General features: G+C 34.4%; 1 protein-coding gene across 2 annotated transcripts in view; it reads left to right on the top strand.

Moving 5' to 3' along the window:
- Positions 1–13,945, top strand: part of LOC125671003 (FAD-dependent oxidoreductase domain-containing protein 2-like) — a 147,895-nt gene that overhangs the window by 13,650 nt on the left and 120,300 nt on the right. The window contains exon 2 of one of the 2 annotated variants that reach the window (XM_048906478.2): positions 2,788–2,882. The exons of the other annotated variant lie outside the window; for it this stretch is intronic. The gene's annotated coding sequence lies outside the window, so the exon portion shown is untranslated. The remainder of the gene's footprint in view (positions 1–2,787; positions 2,883–13,945) is intronic. 2 annotated transcript variants of the gene reach the window in all.

Raw genomic sequence — 13,945 nt, 5'->3', positions numbered from 1 at the left:
AAATAGTGACATGTTTAATGAAAATTATAATTAGCTTGTCAATTTACATGAAGGGAGTAGAGGAAGCCCATTATCTTTATGCCCGAGTAGATATAAATATCATGATGGAATCTGTCATCCATGGAAAAGCCTTGTTCAATTCGTCCGTCTATCTGTACGTGCAGGAGTGAATTAGCCGCTAATTAAAGTATTTATTTTTGGGAACAGTATGTTCAACTATGCAAGAATGTATGTATATGAAAACACTGATTTATGTATTGATGTATAGTCTTATAATGCTAGCACTGTTCAAAGCATCTAAAACAGGATTTGTGACCTATTGCAATTGGTTGTTGTCCGTCGTCGTGCGTTAACAATTGAACATTTTAAACTTCTTCTTAATAACTACCAGTCCAATTCTTTTCATATTTGGTGTGAAGTATCATTGGGACAATTTAAGGGGGACATAAATTGTAAATTTCAGGGCCGGCCCGTTTTACAAAACAACTTGCGACAAAGTTGCAAGTCTTAAATTGTATTACACAGTTATTACTTTAAGTGAACGAAGTAAAACTTTTCAGATGCTTAATTTTCAACAAATTAAAAAAAATATTTTGCATTTGGAGTGAATGACCTTACAATAAACCTGAAAATTCCAGTATGTAAAGTTTTGTCGTAAGTCGTAAGTTCTATTGTAAAACGCGCCCCTGGTCTCCAGCACCCCTGGGGCCTTAGGGGTGGGGCAAAAACTGCCCAAAATTGACCAATTTTCAAAAATCTTCTTCTCAAGAACCAGACATGTGTAAAAAAACTAAATGCATGGTGATGTAGAGGAGGAAGGCCTCTACCTAAATTGTAAATTTCATGATCCCTGGGGTAGGGGTTCTGACCCCAGGGCGGGGCCAAACTTGGTATATAGTGTTTATGTGTAAAACACTTAAATAACATCTTCTTTAGTGCAGTTGATACTATATTGAAACTAAATAGATATTTAGAAAGAGCAGGAAGTCCTTTACCAAAATTGTAAATTTGATGATCCCAGGGGTAGGGGTTTTGGTATCAGGGTGGGGCCAAAATGGTCAGTTATTAGATGTGTGAACAATAGACATTTTTAAATTCTTCTTGATAACTATCATCCAATTCTTTTCATATTTGGTATGAAGCCTCTTTAGGACAAAGGGGACATAAATTGTAAATTTCAGGTCTCCAGCACCCCTGGGGCCTTATGGGCGGGGCAAAAACTGTCCAAAATTGACCAATTTTCAAAAAATCTTCTTCTCAAAAACTGGACATGTGTAAGAAAAACTAAATGCATGGTGATGTAGAGCAGGAAGACCTCTACCTAAATTGTAAATTTCATGATCCACGGGGTAGGGGTTCTGACCCCAGGGCGGGGCCAAACTTGGTATATAGTGTTTATGTGTAAAACACTTAAATAACATCTTCTTTAGTGCTGTTGATACTATATTGAAACTAAATAGATATTTAGAAAGAGCAGGTAGTCCTTTACCAAAATTGTAAATTTGATGATCCCAGGGGTAGGGGTTTTGGTATCAGGGTGGGGCCAAAATGGTCAGTTAATTATTATTAAATGTGTGAACAATAGACATTTTTAACTTCTTCTTGATAACTATCATTCCAATTCTTTTCATATTTGGTATGAAGCATCTTTGGAACAAGGGGGACATAAATTGTAAATTTTAGGATTCCTGCACCCCTGGGGCCTTATGGGCAGGGCAAAAACTGCCCAAAATTGACCAATTTTAAAAAATCTTCTTCTCAAGAACCACACACGTTTAAGAAAAACTAAATGCATGGTGATGGAGAGCAGGAAGGCCTCTACCAAAATTGTAAATTTCATGATCCCCGGGGTAGGAGTTCTGACCCCAGGGTGGGACCAAACTTGTTATATAGTGTTTATGTGTAAAACACTTAAATATATAGTGTTTATGTGTAAAACACTTAAATAGCATCTTCTTTAGTGCTGTTGATACTAAATTGAAACTAAATGGATAGAGCAGGTAGTCTTTTACCAATATTGTAAAGTTGATGATCCCCAGAGTAAGGGTTCAGACCCAGGGTAGGGCCAAACTTAGTACATAGTATATATGTGTAAGTGTGCTGATACTGTATAAAATCTAAATGCATACTTAGGAATAGCAGAAAAGGATGTACAAAAAATGATGAATTTCAATCAAAACCCAGGGTTATGACTTAAGGATAAGTCCAAATTAGTGATATGTTTTGATGTTTTAATGTTAATTAATACACCTATTATTTAAAGCCTTCCATCAGTGTATGTACTTTTGAGGGCAGTGAAGTTTTAAGAACACATCTTGTTTTATGCTGTTGATGAACATTAGAATTTAGCTTAGATATTCAGAACAGGAATTTTTTTTCTAGATTTCATAGCCCATGGAAGTAGTGATACTTTTTCACTAGTATTCAGGTGACCGATAAGGCCTGTGGGCTTCTTGTTAATTTTCATCAACTTACAGATGGACATAGTCATTCTACAAGAAGTTATATTGAATTCCCCGACCATTTTGAATGTTTTTGGGCTAAAATTATTCATTAGTATGATACCTGTACATGTTTATATTGTTTTGTTGCAAGCTTAACTGATTGAACATGCCTATGTGTAATCTTTCACAAAGCCTTGTTAATCGATCGAACAAGCAACAATCCTTTACTGACCATGCATATTGATCATAGAGTTCTTTGAACGACTTGCATTTGATAGAAACCCAATTTTTCTTGGTATAACAATTATGGTATTGATGTGAGAGAAAACTGGATATTTTTCAGGGTGATTGACAGGCTGGAAACTGGGCGGTGACTTAATCAGTTGTATATGATAGCTCATACATTGCTCAAGCAGTTTAAACACGGAACTAGCACAGGTTAGTTACTCTGTATTTACATAGTTGGGTTTGTTTTACGTCAAATAGAAATTTTCTTCCTGGAGTTTTTAATGTCAACAGCTGTTTTTAAAATTTTAAGGAAAAATGCATAACATATCTGTAATTATTTGGAATATGTTTATATGAATTGAATAATTATAATATCCAACTACTCTGTCGATGGACAGGTCTCTTTGTACCTTCATGAAACATTAATCATTAGTATGGAGACAATTTATAAGGCCCATGTTGGTCAAATACTTCTCATGTTTGAATGATGTATATTTAAAGTATGTTTGCACTTTTACTTCACCTGTGCTGAAAACTTAAGCAGAGCATGACCACAGAGTTTTGTGAGTCTGGTGATGATTTAAACTTGCAAAATTGCCAAATCAACTAAATAAAAAAATGTTATATGTATAGCCTTATTTTTGCTGCAGTTTAAATATGTATAAATGTCAAAGAAATTAAATGGAGAGGATGATTTTGAATTGTGCAAAACTGTCAAGGTTGCATTCAAATCAAGCCATATATACTTTGTAATTTCTATACATCAAGAACTGCTACAATGTCTATCAATGTACTATATAGTTGTAACAGATGTGGGATATATAATACTAGTATCAGAGGAATATAATACAGAATATATACATAAATGTAGGTAAAATTTCAAAATGCAGTCATTACAAATACATACAATGTCATGTATAACTCTCAAAACTTGTAAGTTTTACAAATTTTTTACTGACTTTTTGTGTGTAAATTGTAGTGTTTTGAGTTCTCAGCTGTCCCCCTATCTCTGCTGATGTCATGTTAACTTTTCACATTTTCATACGGCAGTCTTTAGAAAGGACAATGATATTATGGTACAGCTATTGTCTGGACGTATGCATGTGTGTTACATGTCAAGCTGAAACTTTCTGTGTACTTTGTGGAGCACTTTTGACCATGTTGCGATTTTGATCCATTTTTACCCCTCTTGCATGGGTTTTGCCACTTTATTTGATATTTAGTTAATGTTTTATGGAGGATACATGAATTGTTGTCTAACTCCTCCCCCAGTTTTCAAATTATGACCTCTTATTTTACAGAATGTTTGTATGAGTATTGAGATTTTGATTGTCTTAATTTTCACTGTATAAGTTGTTGGATATACAGCAAAACACGCTTATAACAAACACATTCATAACAAATTCATACTTATTGCAAAGTGCAAATATTTATTTCCCTTTGAGAGGAAAATAACGCAGTGTAACAAAATTTCTTTATAACAAACTGTTTTTTCACTGGCCCAGGAGGTTTGCTTTAACAACTACAAACTACTGGTGTTTAATTGTAGTCAGTTTTGAGGAAATATTACATACAGAGTCTGGGAATTTTCAAGGTCCAATTTACTGTCGAAATTCCACAGTATTCCCCATCCAAAATTAGTCAAATTCTCCCCTTTAGGAGAATAATTTTCCTTTTTTTTTTTTATAAACAAAATATTCCCTTTGATTTGCACAAAATTTATGCATCTAGATCAAATCGAGATCGACATTCTCCTATGTTTGTCAGATATATTCTTTGTTCACGTCCGTGTATAACATCTTAATGATAAAAAAAATGTCGTAATCTGGGTCTTCATTCAGTTTCATCATGTCACACAATACGATGGATTTTGTAACTTCAATTGAAGCTGTAATGTGAATGTATTTTAGATTTTTGAAAAGCAGCCTCACCTCAATCTGATTAAAATCAGATCTTTGATCAGCTCCGTTATACGGAGCGGATCAAAGATCTGATTGTAATCAGATTGAGCCTCAGTTATGCTCAGATTGCATGAATTTGCACCATTTAAATTTTTTGTTATTGATTTTATGAACATATCAATCAATTGGGTAACTCCCATATTTTTTTTTTGAAAGAAAAACATTTGTAGATCAGCTAGATCTTGGGCCAAAATATTGTTTGTTTCCCCTCGCCCGACTGAGTCCCACTGACCCAAAAGTTTTTATTCCGTCATTCTGGCAAAGTTTTTTTTTTATATCTGGAAAGTTTCAGGGTTGTTTCAGGTAGAGATCAGTATTTTATAATGCCCAGAAGTTTCTATATCTTCGTTACTTTCAATCTAAAATAAAAAAATAATAATACGAATATAGATCGACATGGAGATATGTGGACTACATGAGAAGCCAGTAGACAAGAGACTTCAGGGCGTCCGGGTGTGCACCTTGTCTTCTTTAGTATTGTTGATATTTCGGACGGGTTTGATATTTTCAACAGTCAATACGAAAGCATTATATCTATAATTATACTTCTATTGATATTTGTTCTCAATTTAAACTTATTTCCAAACTTGATATATTTTAATACTGGAAAACTCCTAATTATATGCACATGTGTATCTCGATCAGCTCTGATTGGTTGATTTAAATACATGACCTTCAACTAACATTGCTGTCAAAGATGCCCGCATCCATTTTCTTTGATCAGCAAAATCAAGTCCCGTTTAAACCTGGTAAAAGTTACCGATATAATTAAAAAATAAGGTATTAAATTATTCCAAAATAATTATATTACCCAGAAAGCAATTAAATTTTGATTTCAGCCGTAGTGCATGTTAGTTAGTAAATAAGTACATTAATTTTCAAATGTTCTTGCAGAGTGATGCACTAACTCAGGGTAGTAAGTCTTCATTTGAAGAAAAATATTTTTTTTTATTCTTTTACACCTAATACTGTTTTACACTTGATAAGCTTCGAGTGTAATCGTATTAATGGAATGTTCTCAGTGTTTCTTTTTGTTTTTGTTGTTTTATTTTATTGTTTACAAGTTGTGTTTCATTGTCTGTTAGCCTACTGTAATGTTGGGGTATGGGGGTTAGTTCATTTCTTTGTTTGTGTTTTCATGTGACGAGGGTTATACCTCGCTAAATTCTATGCCAGGCATGGCTTTTTCCTACTGCGCATGCTCGAGAAGGTTAGTGTCATAAACTTCTGTGCAGAAGGGTTACCTCGCTAAAATCTATGCCAGGCATAGCTTTTTCCTACTGCGCATGCTCGAGAACATCTCTGTTGTTGTAGCAAAACAAAAAACAAAACAAAAAAAAAAACCCGATTTAACATAATATTTAACCAATTTCCACAATTAATCATACATCCAACGCCGTAAGATACACACCAGTGATCTGCCATAGCTCGATATGCCAGCCTGGCCTGCCCTCGCACTTCGCATCATGCACTTGTCTCAGCTCTGAGCAAATCATCGCATAGAGGAGGAATAAACATACCTACACTTTTTCATCTCTTCAACTGCGATCAATTGCAATGATTTATAAGAGGCAATACGACGTTCAAATTCTACAAGGACCAGTACGCTGCAATGTAAACACTCTCAAACTGGTATGGCCGCGCCTACTGCAGACTTATTACTATTAAGCGACGTCACACGTTTAATTCTGACATAGCGCGCACACTGATTCCCGTACTTCAGTAATATAACGTAGAAAATATCAACACATTAAAATGTTACGAATTTTAAAGTCATTTGTTCATCATTAAGTTCTCCTATATCAAGGTAAACACATATCACGGGTGCATAGCCCATTGTATTACGGATCATCGAGAATAATGGATCGAAATCATTAGAGTTTCATGATCCGCCCCTTAAATTGATTTAGGCCCGGCTTAAAAGCTCAAATTTAGTGTGCAGTCTTCAACTTGGAAGCCAGTGTGATGTGTCGTTGATTGTTACGTCACGGTGAACATTCCCTGTATCTTACAAAAGTTTGATGAGATAAATGCTGGTGTAGTTAGGTGCCCCCCTTTTTTTTAACAGAACATTGTATGCGACTGTAGGATGATCCTCTTTGTTATCGTGTATATGCAATTGTGATGTATCATACTACCTATTGTGCATTCAGTGATGGGTTTTCAAACGAACTATGCTCATCAACAAAATGTCCTTAGAATTTGTGGAGTACAGAGCCACTTTCAGGCGAGACAGTAGTGTGGTTCATTTTAGTGGACATGATTTTAGACGCGAGGTGCTTTGTGAAACTTAAAACATTGTTCATTCATCATAGTGTAATGAGAACTGTTGTGGTCCATCATTCTATGCTTTAGTGAAGGTAATGGAGATAATGTGAAGTACATGTGTAAATGCTCATATTCTGCACAACATATTTTTCAGTGACATTATTTCTTTGAGACCAAGCTCTGGACAGTTGATACCATTTATGTGTAGGACTTTACTGATTTTTCTGTGTGTGCAATAGCGAGTGCCACTTGCAGTAAACCCAAACAAAGTGGAGAAATAATTTGTTGAGTTCAGAGATTACAATTTTTATTGTGTTATTTTGATGAGAAGATAGTATTAATAAGGTATCTTATTGAAAAGCTTATTTAAGAGTTATCAGTAGAATTAGACTGCATGACAATTATTAGAATGGGAAACCTAGATGAAGTCAAAAGAAACTATACTGTATTTTACAGACTGTCCTGGAAATATCATGGAATAAATAATGTCTTCATGCAGTGTTATTTAGAAGTATACTTCCTTATTATTTCATTATGCATGCAACTGATAAAGTTGTCTAAACTTAAAAGTTTGAAATCTTTACTGTGAAGTTGAGAAGCTAAAACTTGCATCATGTTTTCCACAAGTTATAAGTTTTATATTTCAACTTAAAAATTAGTCAATTTTTATACAGTGAAAATCACTGAAAATTTTCAAAGTCCAATTATAATACAAAATTAATCCATATAAATTTAAAGAAGTGGATTAAAAATGACTAAGTTAAAAAAAAATACAATTATAATACAGTGAAAAATCACTAAAAAAATTTAAGTCCAATTATAATACAAAATTAATACATATAAATTCAAAGATTTGGATTAAAAATGACTGTTTTAAAAGAATACAATTTTAATACAGTGAAAATGACTAAGTTTAATTTTGATTCAAAAATAATATGCTTGAAAAAAAACAACTAAGTCCCAAAAAGTACAAAAATAATATATTGAAAATAATCTAAGTCCAAAATGATACAAAAATAATACCCTTTAAAAAATCAAAGTCAGAATGTAATATAAAAATGAGTTACCCATTTTTTTGTGATACAAAAATAATATATTTTTTCTGTATTAATTCAAAAAAGTACAAAAATGACTGTATTAACAATAGATTAAAAATATACTTTTATGTATTATTTTTTGATATGGGATATCTAACTTCTCCAAAAATAAATTTAATAATAATTGCACTGTTTATTTTAGAAAAGCAACAACGCTAATTACAGTTGTTTACAGAAATGGCATTATCAAATTGTGTTTAGACAGTGATCCCATGTAAACATTATTTACTCGCAAATTTATGCAGATTTCATACTCTCTTTCCTTGCTACATTTGGGTCGCTATTTGTATGCACTGGTGGCTAAAAGATATAAGACTCGGGAAATTTGTCAACATCGATATAAATGTGATCCATGGTAAATAAATTAGGCCCCTAAAACCCGAGTTTTTAAAAATATCTAACACTACTTTTACAACAAGTTGATCGACGAAGGTTGCATATGACGTCACTGTACCACGTGACTACCTATCTAATTAACTAGGCTTTTTGAAATCGGGGCTTTGATTTAAGTCCGTATTATGGCTAATTATCGCAATACTTCAGCGAACAAACTATTACAATACGCCAGTTTCGAGATACGAACTCTTCTGTATGGGAGGTGCATTTAGTGGAACTTTGAATGCCTAAGTGGGACAGAGTGGATATACAGTCAACGAGGAAGACGATGAAATGTATTAAAAGCGGCTTCTCTTTAAATATGTAAATGTGGGAAATACTAAATACTATCAAAAGAAATGTTGTACCGAAGTGGAAACATACAAACAATGTCATATTTGCAAGAAATATCTTGGATATGGTACTTATGAATAGCGAAATAACGTGATAGGATAAGAATTTTATGTATTTAAATACTCTCTAAATACTTATCACTTACTTTGTTTGTGTATCAATCGAATTCGGGTTATCAAACAGCATATGAGAAACTTACTGAGTACATTCACTTACGCTGTGATGAATATCTGTCCCATCCCCGCGTGTAAACAAATTCTTTCGCGCCTTACTATGTACGAGAGTTCTTCTAAGGGAAATAACTTGGACGTATCTCGAAACCGGCGTATTAATTTCTATAAGCATATGTAAGGAAGACAAAATGCATATAATTCTGTATACTTTGAAAACACGAGATGTCAATAATTATTAAGTGTCACAGGCGACTGTACATTAAACATGCGACATACGTGTGTATAAATATATTAAATTACTACAAAAATAGATTCGTAAACATGAAACAAATAACTTGCAAGTAAATATTTTATAGTAAAGAAAGTAATATATCGCTTTCTTAGGTTGGAAAAGCATAGTAAATATTTGAAAATGGTATTGGTTTATTACGACCGATCATACTTCCCGTTGAGTCCTCTTCGAAAGTGTGTCAAAGCCTAAACCATGTGATTATTTCTGCAGGAATCTACTGGGGTGAGATGAGGAACACACGTTCAGTTTGTTATGTTTTCGCTTTCAGACTATTCTACAGTCAGATATAGATAATCACATTTGCCGTATTTTGACGAATATATTTAATACGCATCCCCTTTTGGGGCCTGTAAATTGTGGAAATACCATTGTTCGTGTGTACAATCGCATTTAACTTCACGAGAAATCTTTGTGGAAATAATGCAGGTTCTCAAAAAAGCATGCACTAGAATTTGTATACAGTGCAGCAAATATGTTTTTTTTAAGAAAACTGCAATCTTGTCCTTATAATACATGTATATACACACTACACAGCAGTACTTTCGGGGAAATAATGTTAATTTCAGCAAAGCATGAGAGTTTGTTGCAATAAAGTTTTAACGAACTCGATATTTTCTTTGTTTAAAGTTCATATGATGTGAGTGTTCAATGTTTAGTAATCAAAGCATCACCCAAGCTTCGAAAAATGACGTACCAAGGTGCGATATCATGACCACCTTGGTAATTATAAACATCTCAATAATCAAAGCCAGTAATTTAATTGGTACTAAATGAAGAATTCAAACATAACCCTCTAAAATTTCGCCGCATTTAGATGGGTAAGTACATTAGTCGTTTACTGCAAAAGGGAAGTTAAAACTCAAAAAAGTATAATCGCATATTTTCAGACCCATGAAAAACGTGCAACATGAAGAAATCTGACAAAATCAAGCGACAAAGGACATGTACACAAAACATGTGCTAGTCACGGTATCATAATATCATGGCATTTTAAAAATTGCACGATGATAAATTTTAGTTGGCTGTTTCATAATAATTAGTTATAGGGTGTAAGATAATTTAGAGAAACCAAACTAGTTTACGTTTTTAGATAGGTAAACAATGCGGCAAAAAATTAAGTGCACATTGCATTGCGTCAAAAACCTTTAGTGGTATGTAGTATGTGTCCCTTCTCATAAAAAAATTAAAAAGTGCATATTATATTTGGTTAGATACGAGTGTAAATTCATAAGCAAAATTATGCATTGTTCCGATTTTAATTTTTTCTAGAATTATTGAAGCCCATTAATGTCATTGTAATAGTCAGTATTTACATTTTTCCAAAGTACGGAAACCCATTTCAGCCATATTTTTAAATTCATGTGACTGTATATGAGATTCTGTAAACAATTACTTATGCCCCCTTTCAAAGAAGAAAAGGGGTGGGGGATTGCTTTTCACTTGTCGGTCAGCAGGCCACATGTTTGCTCAATATCTTGGGAACCATTCACTTGATCGTTATGATATTTCAAATGTTGGTTGGTTATGAGTAGAAGAGGACCCCTATTGATTTTTAGGTCAAAAGTTGAAGAGTCAGTCCACTCTGGACATAGGAATATACTGTCCGTTCAATATCTTGAGGACCCTTTGCTTGACAGACATCAGACTTGGTACACTGGTACATCCTAAGGAATAGATGACTCCTAATGATTCTAAGGTCACATGGTTAAAGGTCAATGGTCAAAATGGACATATGAATATACTATCCACTCAATATCTCGAGAACCCATTGCTTTTCGGACATCAAACTTGGAACACAGGTACATCTTAAGAAGTAGATGACCCCTATTGATTTTGAGGTCACATGGTTAAAGATCACGGGTCAAACTGGACATAGTAATATATTGTCTCCTATATTTCAAGAATCAGTAGCTTGATTGACACCAAACTTAGTACACTGGTACATCCTATGGAGCAGATGACTCCTATTTATTTTAGGTCACATGGTCAAAGGCCGAGGGTCAGTCCATTCTGGACATAGGAAAATATTGTCCTCTCAACATCTTGACTTGAATTGGTTTGGTACTATTATCAATTAAATGATGCATATGTATAACCCTTTTCAATTCTGCACCACGTTGAGGGGGGGGGGGGGGTATTGTTGTATGTTTGTATTGTTTGACAAACATTTCTTGTTTTCTTTATTGTTTTGATGGTAGCATTTTATGACTAGTTGCTGAATAAACTCTCAAAATATGCATGGAGAGTCAGGAGATGTTTCTTACCGATGTCAACTGCATATTCATTGTAACATTGACTAAAGTTTAAGCTCATGGAATTGATTTGCTAAACTTTTTTGTTGGATGGTATCTTCTTACAACCACTGTTGTGCTTATTTGAGGGTTTTCTGTCGTGATATAAAGTACTTTACGACTACAAAATGATTTTCCTCCAATTCGTAGCATTTGTACATCATGGATTGTTTAGCACAATCATCAGTTAGCAATGACTCTTTATATCCATGTTGGATATGTATATGTAATTTAGATGGCAGTGGTCATGACTTACTCAATTAAATTTAGTCACTTTACACAGGCATGATGCATTAAAGTATAAACTCACACACACGATGTTCGTTATCCTTGATTACTAATTTACTACTATCTTGCTTCTTCAAGATTACCTATTCCTGTTGACAATAAAGTGCGAGTTGACTCTCAGGCCCTTCAGGCCTTCGATTTTTCTCTGTTCATGCAGATATTTATTTTATATTTTTGGTATGTTGCTTTGCCATAACAAGTTACAGATCAAGTTTGAATTTGGTCCCTGCAGTCCGTTGATTTTTCACTAAGTTATGGCCCTTGGACTTAGAAAAATAGCATGAATTATCAGTTTTCCGGACTTTTTTTGGGTTGTGCTTACAGATATTCATTTGATATTTGGTACATTGCTTTGCCATAACAAGTTACAGATCAAGTTTGAATTTCGTCTCGGTTTGTTGATTTTTGATTTAGTTATGGCCCTTGGACTTAGAAAAATAGCATGAATTGTTAGTGTACATCCAAGTTTCTTATCTCTGTAGATAAGAGTACTTAGCACACTCATTAAAACTTCTAGCATAGTAATACAACAATATAGCTAAATTATTGATGATCACCTACATGCCACAGTTTATTGACTTGGTTAAAAACCTAATCCTAATACGCAAGATCGCGACTACTTTTTCCGTCTTGGTTTTAAATTTTACTTTCCCCTTTCAAAGTCTCGCGAGACCCAGAATATGCAAGAATTTGGGCATGTTGGTAAATAATACCAGTTCTTCAACTTTTGTCGTGATCGATTCACCTGATTTTAGCAATGGTGCACTATCATTGCATTGCAGTATACTGTAGTAATGATTCAAGAAAGAAACAAAATACGCAGAAATATCCACAAATGATAGATTTTAATGGAAATGTGGTGGATTTTTTCACACTGCTGTCAGCCAGGAAATTCCCAAAGCTGAGAAGAGCTTGCGTCAAAACATATATCTTCACGAGCTAAATTCAGGAGTTCATTTTTCCTGTATCCAGACGTTTTTACACACCTTTCATTTAAAAATGCGTTTAATTGTGGAAAGCACGGGTTAAATCGTCTTCCGATGCCTGGATGATGATGTTTGAATAAACAAAAAATGCCCAAGATCGACATGCTTTTCCGGACTTCTTTACAAGAGAGTTCCGCTAACTCGATATTTACGATCTTGCGTATTATAATTTTGTCGGCTCAGGTGAGCTTTTCTGATCAAAATTTGTCCGTCGTCTTCGGCGTCGTAAACTTTTCACATTTTCATCTTCTTCTCCAGAACCACTGGGTCAATTTCAACCAAACTTGACCAAAAGCATCCTTGGGTGAAGGGCTTTCAAGTTTGTTCAAAGGAGAGGTCATGCCCTCTTCAAAGGGGAGATAGTCACAAAAATGCAAAATTAGGGTAGGGTCATTTAAAAATCTTCTTAAGAACCATTGGGCCAGAGGAGCTAACATTTACATGAAAGCTTCCTGACATAGTTCAGGTTCAAGTTTGTTCAAATCATGGCCCCCGGGGTTATGTTGGAGCCACAATAGGGGATCAAAGTTTTACATAGGAATAAATAGGGAAAATCTTTAAAAATCTTCTTCTCGAGATCCACTGAGCCAGAAGAGCTAAGATTTACATGAAAGCTTCCTGACATAATGCAGATTCAAGTTTGTTCAAATCATGGTTCTCGGGGTAGGTTGGGGCCACAATAAGGGATCAAAGTTTTACATAGAAATATACAGGGAAAATCTTTAAAAATCTTCTTCTCAAGAACCATTGGGCCAAAGAAGTTGACATTTACATGAAAGCTTCCTAAAGCATTGCAGGTTGTTCAAATCATGGTACCCAGAGGTAGGTTGGGGCCACAATAGGGGATCAAAGTTTTCATAGAAATGTACGTGTAAAATCTTTAAAAATCTTCTTCTCAAGAACCATTGGGCCAAAGAAGTTGACATTTACATGAAAGCTTCCTAACGCATTGCAGGTTGTTCAAATCATGGCCCACAGAGGTAGGTTGGGGCCACAATAGGGGATCAAAGTTTTACATAGAAATATACGAGGAAAATCTTTAAAAATCCATCTTCTTCTCAAGAACCAATGAGCCAAAAGAGCTAAGATTTACATGAAAGCTTCCTGACATAGTGCTGATTCAAGTTTGTTCAAATCATGGCCCCCGGGGGTAAGTTGTGGCTACAATAGGGGATCAAAGTTTTACAT

The sequence above is a fragment of the Ostrea edulis genome, chromosome 4 (assembly GCF_947568905.1).
Source record: "Ostrea edulis chromosome 4, xbOstEdul1.1, whole genome shotgun sequence".
Taxonomy (NCBI): Eukaryota; Metazoa; Mollusca; class Bivalvia; order Ostreida; family Ostreidae; genus Ostrea; species Ostrea edulis.
This window is presented reverse-complemented; position numbering and strand designations above follow the sequence as displayed.